The following is a 10456-nucleotide window of genomic DNA, read 5'->3' as shown; positions in this document are numbered from 1 at the left end:
ATGATCTTCCTGATCTCTGCCTCCTGAGTAGTTAGAATTACAGGTGTGAGCCACTGGCACCGAACTTCAAGGCCCCTCTTGCTGGAAAGCTAATTTAGGAGTGATTTATATAGGCACTTGATGAGTGTTCCCATACTGGTGGGTGCCTTCTCACAGTGGATGATGGGTAATTGCACATGGCTGGGCACTTCTCACAGGGGTTCTAACAGGCTAGGTTCAGTCACCTATCCAATATGCCAGAGACAGTGAAGGGAAGACAAAGGAGATTTAATCAACGTGGCCACATTGAGAAGAGCAGATGAGGAGCTCCATCTTCAAGGAACTGACATGAACTTTGACATTTTATAGAAAAGGGAAACAAAAGTGGGGGGGCAGTGTGTGCACAGCCAAGAGAGCAGGCGAGCTTGGTCAGGCCAGTAGCATATGGATCACTTTCTCACTTCCGGTCTGCAGAGGCTGTTACAGCTCAACTGGTAGGTAGGGCACCTGCCTAGCAAGTATGAGGCCGAGTTCAAGTCCCAGTACTGGAAAAAAAAAAAAAAGAAATTGATATGGCTTTCGTCACTTGAGGGGAGAGCAATTTGGTTCCTGTGAGATGATTGCTCCTGCTCCAGGGTGTAGCCTCAGTTCCCATTGTGGGTGATGCACCCCTTTGGGAGGGTCATCTCATCATAGGGTGATGTGTACTACAAGGTTCGCTGCTGCTTAGGGGTAGTTTCAGTCCCTTGTCATAAAGATATTTATTGATCAGTCCTGTTGTTCCTGGAGTCCCAACTAATTGCAGGAGGAAAAAGTTAAAGAGGCAAAATAGAGCCAGAGAGGCATGGAATGGAGTTCACTAGGCTAGCGACAGTGACTAGTACCCTCCTTAGCCTGAGGCAAAAGGAAAAGTCAGCAATCCTGATCCTGCTGTTATTTAAAATTGCAATATTTTGTTCATAGATTTTTTTATATCAATTACTGAGATTTTTGATAGCCCTTGAAACCTGAGTACAAGGTACATCTCTTACCTAGTTCTGGCCTGTTATTTCTAGAAATTTCTATGAACAGTTCTTTGCTGACATGGTGTGAGTATACTCCACTGGAATGGAATTCCCTTATACAGTAGCCCCACCCCTCCCCATCTTGCCTTTTTTTTTTTTTTTTTTTTTTTGATGGGACTGAAGTTTGAACTCTCAGGGCTTTGCACTTACAAAGCAGGCTCTCTATCTCTTGAGCCACACCTCCAGTCCATTTTGCTCTGGTTATTTTAGAAATTGTATCTCATGAACTATCTGCCCAGGATGGCCTTGAACTGTGATCTTACTGATCTCAGCCTCCCAAGTAACTAGGAAAACAGGACTGGTGGAGGGGGAAGTAGTAGAGTGCCTGCCTAGCAAGCGTGAGAGCCTGAGTTCAAACCATTCCCCAACCCAAAAGAAAAGAGGGGTCTTGACAAGAGGTCTCACTGAGCCAGGTTCTTTTTGTCCACCCCCCACCACCACCACCAATTGCCATGCTGGCCTGGATGGCTTCCTTTCATTCCTCCATAGCTAAGTCTGGCTGGAGATATTTGACCCCAGGTGTCGTTTCCCAAACACTCTGCCTTTTGCCAAACCATTGCCTACACCGAGGCTTGGGAACGCTGTTCTGTTTTCAGTCATCCTCTTTGTGGACTTGTCACCAGGGGTTCTCCTTTCAGTTAAAAATTTCACTAAGAGACCAAACCAACAGATTCCCAAATCCTTCCAAGTTTGCTTGCCCCCCCACCCCCACATACATCCCCGCCTCCAGGTGTTCTGCACTCTCCAGCAACACCTGTCCTCCATAATTTCCTTCCACCAGGGAAAAGGAAAAATTTCTCATACTTAGTAATGCTCACTCCCACAATGAATGTCAACACCTCAAGGTCCTTTCCCTTCAACAACTAACTTGACATTGAGAATAGGCGTGTTACTGAAGGCTCTGGCGATAGCAACACACAGCATGACTCACAACTGCCTGCCCACAGGAGGGCGAGGAGCTGCTGGCTTGCACTGATTGGAGGCAGGGAGGACACTTATGTCTGTCAGCAGGTCAGTGTCACTTTCTTCCTTACATGTGAATAAGCTGGGTGAATAAACTGCTGAAATACACCCTGGTCCTCTAAGCATGGTGTGACCAATAGCTATATTCTGAATGAGAGGCAAGGAAAGGGTTCAAAAGAACAAGGGGCCTAAGACGAGGCTCCCAACATGGCACCTGACTGCCTGCAGACCTTCTCAGTGTTAAGTGATGGTCAAGTTTCCGATGCGAGGAGTGAAGTGGAAGAGGGCTTTAATGATATGTAAAGTGTCCATATCCAATGATGCAATTCATGTCTGTTTTAAGAAATTAGAAAGCACAGTAAATTGAAAAATAAATTTGTCATCCAGCCTAGTATGCAGAGCGAATTAGCAGTTCTATCTTTTCTCCATACGCACACACATATATATACATGTGTAAGTACATTGCAACATTGGGATTATATGGTGTACCTAAATGTGTACCCTGCTTTATCCACTTAACCCATGCAGGATGAACATTTTTCAGATGTTTTAATGTTTAATCATTAATGGCTGCGAAATTCTCCCTCTTATGAATGTGTCAATACTCTGTTGTCTTTATTTTCTCGTAATTATAAATAATTCTAACTGACTATTTGCCTGCACACCCTTCTGCTGAGACAATTGTCCATTTCTTCAGTCGTGGCCCCGGCGGTCTCTGGGGATCTAACGTCTAACAATTTGGGGGCTTGTCCAGGATAATTCCATGTGGTGCTTGGAACCCCTTCCCCAAGGGAGGCATGTCCCTCTGCCTCATTGTGGTAGCCCAGGGTATTGGAGGACCAGCGCTCTCGGACTGGAAATTCATTCTGGACCTGAATTATCTCAGCAACGTATGGAGAAAGGACCACAGTAAGCACCGCAGTGACCAAGCAGTTCTGTGCACAGACCAAGGAAGGTAAGAAACTCCATTGACTGGAAAAGTACTCCTTGGTGGTCAGGAGGATCTCAGAGGTTGTGTGACAATGAATAAAATGTGTCTGAGACATGGGGCAAGTGTGGAGTCCCAGACTGCACTTCTGTAGATATCCAGGCCACTACATATGGCCTAACTGCGTCCATAGGGACCTAGTTGGGGGCTCATACCGACCTGCTATTGCCAAGTAGCACCAACAACTGGATACTGTCCCTCAAGGGAATCAGTTGGAGATGAATGAAGTGCATGGGATAGTGTGTGAGACACCTCCAAGAAATTAGGAAGATAGATAAGCATCTACCTGGTTCTCACCAACCAGGTAGATGGGGACGGGGAGCACCATAAGTAAAAAGAGCTCTAGGAAGGTGAAACTATCTAAAAGGCATGTGGCTGAGGATTGAAGCTGCTTCTCTCCTGAGTGTCTTCCACCTAATTCTAAGTTTCTAAATCTGTCTACTAACGGTCAACCCCCTTAAGTCTTGCTTTCAAGATAGGACACTTTTCCCATCACAGACATGTCAAGACCAGGAGAAGAAATGTGTCAGGTTCAGGTCACTGCATGGGGTAACCATGGGCTGGCCTGTTCACTTTCCTGGACAAGACACCACATGGTCACTGTTGGGATTATGGACTCACGCCCTTGGCCTCATGTGTGCACAGGCTGGAGGGACAAGAGAGGGAATTTCAGTTTGCTGTCTGAGCTTTTCTTTACCTCCTACAAATGCCCCTTGTGTTTAAATTTGGGACCTTAGTATTCCAGGTTTATTACATTAGCTAAAAGGCAGCAAGACAGCACCCTTCTTGGGCTCTGTTATGGATTCAATAGGGCATTTGGGATTTTTATTATCATAAGGGGACCCTTCCCTGAAGTCCATCCTCTTGACAGGCTAATTCATTTTACCTTGTCCATGCTTACTAAGATAGCCCGATATCACCAGTTTCATTGGAGATGCAATCCCTTTTCCTTGCCTGACATACAAATTCTGATTTAAAAAACTAATTTTTGGTATAAATTAAGAGGGTGGACTCATGCATCCTGTATCCTTTCTCCAGAGGAGGATACAGGATACCAGCTTTCCACACAAAACTAGGCCCCCTAAATTTTCTTTAAAACGTTAGACTAATAACTAAGTCACTGTAACACAGGTAAACTGCTATTAGAGGTTGTTTAAAAAGCATCCTGGATGGGTGAATCTGAAGGCTTTAAAGAGGCCAGTTTAAGTTAAGATCCCACTCTTTGATCCTACTCATGTATCTCAATACATCTCGAGGATGGAGCAGTCCAGGGACCAACAGTAAGGACTGGGGAGGCACAATGATTAGGAAGGGATGCCTCCATAAAAATCATTGCAGGCTTAACTAATCATGCTCGTTAAGGTGTAAGGAGATATCTGTCCCTAAGGGTATAAATTAATTATTCTGAATAAAGGGAACAGATGTAGATATGCATGGCTCCATTTCTCTCTTCCTTCTATCTTTCTTCTCCAGGCACAAATTAAGACAGCATAGGAGAAAATGCAGCCTTGGAGATTCTCCCTTAGGATTGTATGAGCTCTTCTTACTGCACTAAGAGTACGACCAAATGTGTAAAATTTTTAAAAGGAGGGATTTAAAAAAATAATATATGACCAAACCTAACATTAAGATGCCTCAGAATTGGGCCTTAAAAGATGCCAATTGCAACGTTGGTATTTTGAGCCATTTGTGTTACTTTGAACTGATTTTGAGTTTCTGCAGTTTGTCTAACAGGAAATTTGGATTCTATTTTGATCTTTAGAAGAGAAGGGATGGTACATATTAAAACAGGAGATTTAAAGAGACCTGTTGTGATTTGCATAAAAATTAAAGGCCCTGAGCTTAACTTGTTTCTACCCTAAGGAAAATACTAACTTACACATGGTTCAAAAGGTTTCTCTGTGAGTGTACTCTAGTTGTTTTTGTGTCTTTATGTGTATGTCTTTTAGTCTTGCATTTATGATTGTTCTGGAATTCCAGGTCATCTATGCATACTTAAATTTACATTTATAGCATGCCTAACTTAAAACTTTTTTTGCATATGGGTGTGTTTAAACAACCTTAAAATGATTCTTATTATAGAGTTAATATAAAGGAATAGCTGATTCTGTTCTCTTCTCTCCCTCACCTCTTCTGCTACTACTTTTTAGAAAAATAAGGTTTTCAAGGTTTTATTTCAACAAGGTCTAACTAAAATACAGGCATAATTTCATAGACAGTAATCTTGTCTGTTTCACCCTCTTACATTCAACTCTTTCATTATTGAATTTGTCTTTAAGTGACTTGTATAGACAAGCAGTTTAAAACTGTCTTTCTTCATGGCTCTATACAGTATAAATAAGGCTAACTAAAAAGATAATTTTATTTAAATTTAAAATTATTACAAAAGTTATTTTAAAATGCAAGTTGCAAAGTAAACAAGTAGAAAGGATATAAAAAGGTATTAAGTATGTTTTGAGGGAAAAAATTAATGAGAGAAAGAGTGCTTTTGGATAAGAAAGAATTTTGGAAAAAAAAAATTGTCCTAAGGATTTTTCCAAATAAAGAGGGATAAGGATAAGCCATCAGAAGCTTCAGATTGTCATATAAAGGTCCTGAGTAAATAACAAAAGTGTATGATAGATGGAGTTTATAAACGTTTACGTGTGTGATTTTCACTGTAATTTAAGAATTATCTAAGGGATTTCCTGAAGTCAAAATACTGCTCATAGAACTCATCAGGGTTTTAGCTCTTTAGGAAACTGACTCCTAACTGTACAAAGGTTTATGGGATTAAAGTTATAAAAGTTTAAAGTGACCAACACTTGGTCTATAAAAAAAAATCCACCTGGGGCACTAAACCTGTCTCCCTAAGCTTGTAAGAGGACTAAAAGCTTTGCTAAAGCTTATTCTAAAGGTAAAAATTTAAATTAACAGCCCAAGTGATCTTAAATTAAAATAAGCCTTTGAAACTAAAAAGCAGGACATTATATTCAAAAAGAAAAAAGCAGTGCAACCTATTGCCTCCTGTGGGCAAGCAAATGTAACTTATTTTAGGGTGAGAGGCACTCGAAGCTGTGCAGCCATTCCTCTTCCCCCAAAGGCCTCTAAGTTTATCCCACTGTAAAAACACGTGTTTAAAGAACTGTAATTCAAGAAACCTCACTTGCTTATGACAAAGGTGGAGGTTTCTTTATATTTGATCATGAGGTTAGTACTGTAACTTTTTGCAATATAAGCTTTGCTTATGGATCAGTTTCTCCAAAATTATGTGCTCGGTCTCTCTTCAGTTCAATTGTCCCTTAGGCAACAGGGGCTGCTGGTCCAGACTCCACCACTCAAATTTCCCGTGCATCTGCAATGACTAGAAGATTACATCCTGATCCAGACTTGGAATGGAGAGAAACTCAAGTCACCCTGGGAGGGGTGTTACTCACGACACGACAGCAGTATGTATTGCTGAGAACAGATGGACTCACTACACCTGAATAAAATGAGCTCCCAAGAAGGAACAATGGACTGTGTCTTCAAGTCCTGGTGACACAAAAATAACCTAAAGAGACTGTAATAGGGCTGTTATTCCTTTTCCATTTGGGAAACTGTCTGACTACTATCAATATCACTGGATCTCTTCCCCTATATCTATTGAATTTGATGCATGTGTTGCAATACCCTCAGACTAGGGCTGAGACCACATATATGTGTGCAGACCCCACCCCTGGTTACAAAAAGGGTAGTTATGAAGGTGGTTACTGCCCATGTTCTGGATAGGACATGATAGGGTAGACAACTTCCCCTGGGGAATATATCTCACCAACCTACTACCCCACAGAATGGGAAAAGGATAATTGGAGAAAGAAATTAAAGAACAAAATCCAGCTTAAGAAAGTTAATCCCCCTCCCAATTGTCAGCCCCTCTAATGCTGACATAAACAATCCCTATTCTATGACCACAGAGCCACCTGTCTTAAGGCACTATGGATTAGGAGCTAATCTTATTGGGAATATTGATCCTATAGGTCCATTTCTCTTAGAATTGCTCAAAGAACCTGCTACCACAGCACCCTGTCCCCAACACTATCCCACACTTCTGTCATAATCAGACCAGGATAACTGTAGTGGAAGTCAAAGATCTAAGACAGACTATAGCTATTAAAACTGGTTATGGTGAAACAAATGCCTGGCTAAAATGGATTAAATATTCTGTCTGCACTTTAAACAAAAGTGATTGCTACACACGTGCAACAGGAAGATCAGAGCCCCAATTTGTCTCCTTCCCTCTGGGATGCACCACTGACCCTGTTCGTATGGCATCCGTGATTGCCCTCTTCCAAGAAAGGACAGCCTGAGGCAATGGGTCTTGCAGGACCTTGTCACTACTGTTTCCTGCAATTAATGACCATGAGAGGCTAAAGATGCCTCGATCGATTAGAGCCCATCTCAAAGTGCCAACTTTACCCCTTGCCTCTCTAGTTGGAGGAGAGGGCTAGAGTTTCTGGGATATGCATCCAGGGGCAGTGAAGGCTGATCCTTTGAAGAGCTGAGCAATAAGTCTGCTCTAACTGTCTCCAGGGCAGATGCTGGTGGTACTGTGGTGAACTTTTACTTGAGACTCTTCCTGCCAAATGGAGTGGGATTTGTACTTTAGTCAAATTGGCTATTCCTTTCACCCTGGCATTCCAGAAACCCAAACCTTCCCTAACCATGTTTACATAGATGCCCTTGGGGTCCTGTGGGGAGTCTCTGATAAATTCAAAGCAAAACATCAAATAGCAGAAGCACTATTCTGGTGGTCCACTATGAATAAGCATGTAAATTAGATTAACTGTATCTATTATAACCAACAGAGATTTGTCAATTACATTAGGGATGCAGTGACGGGAATTGCAGAACTAGGCCCCACCAGTAAGATGGCATGGGAAAACCAGATGGCTCTAGACATGATTCTGGCAGAAAAGGGGGAGGGGAGTAGGGTGTCCTGATTGGAGGCGAATGTTGCACATCCATCCCCCACACCACACCACCAGATGGGACCATAACCAAGGTTCTTCAAGGCTTCGCAGCCCTGCCAAATAACTGGCTAAGAACTCAGGGATAAACGACCCCCTTACTAACTGACTAGAATAACGGTCTAAAAAATGGAAGGCAGTGACAACCTCAATCTTAACATCCTTCATTGTTGTATTCAGGGCCATGGTTTTAATTGGGTGCATCAAAAATTTAAATGAGGACCTACGATCTACTCCTGTGTGTGCTGTGCCCATGTGCCCATGCACTCTTTTGCAGAAATAAATTTTGCCTTTTTGAGACAATTCTCTGCTTCTGTGTCTTCAATTGTGACCCTGGTGGTCTTCAGGGGTCTTATTTCTAACAAAAGAGAAAGGGAAAGGGAAGTATGAGGCCCTGAGTTCAAACCCCAGTACTGCCACAAAATAGAGAAAAGAAAAGATCACATATTTCTAAGATTTGGACCTACTGTCCATTGCCTTACAGAAACACTCATCAAATTACTTGCCAACAACTGGAACACATGTGCTGTGTCATTACATCATTGTCTCCTGTAGGTTTTCTCTTTTTCCTTTTCTTTTTTTTTTTTTAATTATCAACATTCCAGGAAAGAATGGTCTCTCATTGTTTCATTTTGAATTTTTTTTCAGTTCTTGGGCTTAAACTCAGGGCTTACACTTTGAGCCACTCCATCAGCCCTTTTTTTGTGATGGGTTTTTTTAAGATTGTGTCTTGTGGACTATTTGTCCAGGCTGGCTTTGAACCATGGTCCTCCTGATCTCTGCTTCCTGAGTGGCTAGGATTAGAGGTGTGAGCCAGTGGCACCCGGCTTGAATTTCTTTTGATTACTACTGAGATTGGACATGTTTTTATAAGAATAATGACCACTGTATTTCTTTACACTTGTAACCATCTTCCTGTTATAGTTTCATTACTGATTTATATGAGCTTATATAAGAACTTAATTCTTTTTAATTTTGTTTGCTCGTTTGTTGTTGGCAGTGCTGGAGTCTGAACTCAAGGTATCATGCTTGCTAGGTTGGTGCTTTACCACTTGAGCCACTTGTCAGCCCTGGGACCATATTCTTGTATCATTTACATTAGAACTATTTTACTAGCTCTTCATTTACTTTTACTAATAGATTTTTTTTTCTTTTTTGACAGTATTGAGGGTTGAACTCAGGTCCTCTGGCCTGCTAGACAGGCATTCTACCACTTGAACCACACCCTCAGCCCTCTTCATTTCTTTTAATATTGCTTATGGTGCTAAAACTCATCACAATGCATACATTAGGGCTAGGGGTGTCTGCCTAGAAAGCATGAGACTCTGAGTTCAAACCCCAGTACTGCCAAAAGAAAGTATAGATAAAAGTATATATATTAAATCTATCCTGGTATCTGATGAAACCCAGGGCCTTGAACAAGTAGTCTACCATTGAGCTACATCCCTACCCCAGATATACGTGTTTTTTTCCTTAGAATATTTTTTATATACAAAAGGCTTTCATTTTGAGGTAATCCAATCCACTGGTCCTTCTCCTCTTCTCCCTGGGAGAAAAGCTGTATTTGCTGGGAACAGTCTTCTCCCATCCACATCCAGGACCTGATAAATACTTACACACATTTTCTTCTAATTATTTAGTAGTCTCATCCCTTACATTTACCTCTTTAATCAGAATAAAATTTATTTGGTATAGGATATATGGTAGAGATTCAACTTAATTTTTTGCAAATAATTAACAGATTTTTCTGCTAACATTATTGTCTTCTTCATATAGGCCCTACACATTTAGGAAGTTTTTTCCAGGCACTTTATATTTTTGCTGCTACTGCAAGCAGGATTTTTCATTATTTCTTACTATTTGGCCTTCTCTTTTTTTTTAGAAAATGAGAAAATGTTTCAGTCATTAATTTTGACTACTTAGACTACTAAGCTGTCTACTTTTGAACTGTGTAAGAGTTAGTTGTCTTGGATTTTTTAGGCATAAAATTTTTCAGTTATAGACAACAACTTTGCCTTTCTCCTTTCTAATAATTACGAGATTTCCATTTCTTATTTTATGCTTTCACTCAAACACTATTTAAGTGCTAAATAGTTACAACAGGTCACCTCATATCTGATTTTAATGCAAAGTATATTATCATTCACTCGCTTAACAAACGTTTATTGAGCACCTATTATGTGCCAAGGACTATGCTAGGTGTTGGGGATACAACAGTGAATAAAACACTTTTAAAAAGTCCACCTTAGCCAGAAGCTCACGCCTGTAATCCTAGCTGCTCAGGAGGCAGAGATCAGGATTGTGCTTGAAAGTCAGCCCCTGGCCTAACAGTTCAGGAGATGCTACCTCTAAAAAACCCATCACAAAAAAGGGCTGGTGGAGTGGCTCAAGTGTGAATCTCTGAATTCAAACCCCAGTGCCAACAAAAAATAAATAAGGAAGAAACTTACTTTTTGAGTATTTGTAGTTCTAAC

General features: G+C 41.2%; 1 long non-coding RNA gene across 1 annotated transcript; it reads left to right on the top strand.

Moving 5' to 3' along the window:
- Positions 1–1875: 1875 nt before the first annotated feature.
- Positions 1876–8275, top strand: LOC141410451 (uncharacterized). Its single transcript, XR_012441567.1, has 3 exons — positions 1876–2054; positions 2761–2961; positions 6264–8275. It is a non-coding gene; the product is annotated as an uncharacterized lncRNA (long non-coding RNA).
- Positions 8276–10456: the final 2181 nt, after the last annotated feature.

Source organism: Castor canadensis, chromosome 2 (genome assembly GCF_047511655.1).
Source record: "Castor canadensis chromosome 2, mCasCan1.hap1v2, whole genome shotgun sequence".
NCBI classification, from domain to species: Eukaryota; Metazoa; Chordata; class Mammalia; order Rodentia; family Castoridae; genus Castor; species Castor canadensis.
Note: the sequence above shows the minus strand (reverse complement) of the source record. Positions and strands in the feature narration are given on the sequence as shown.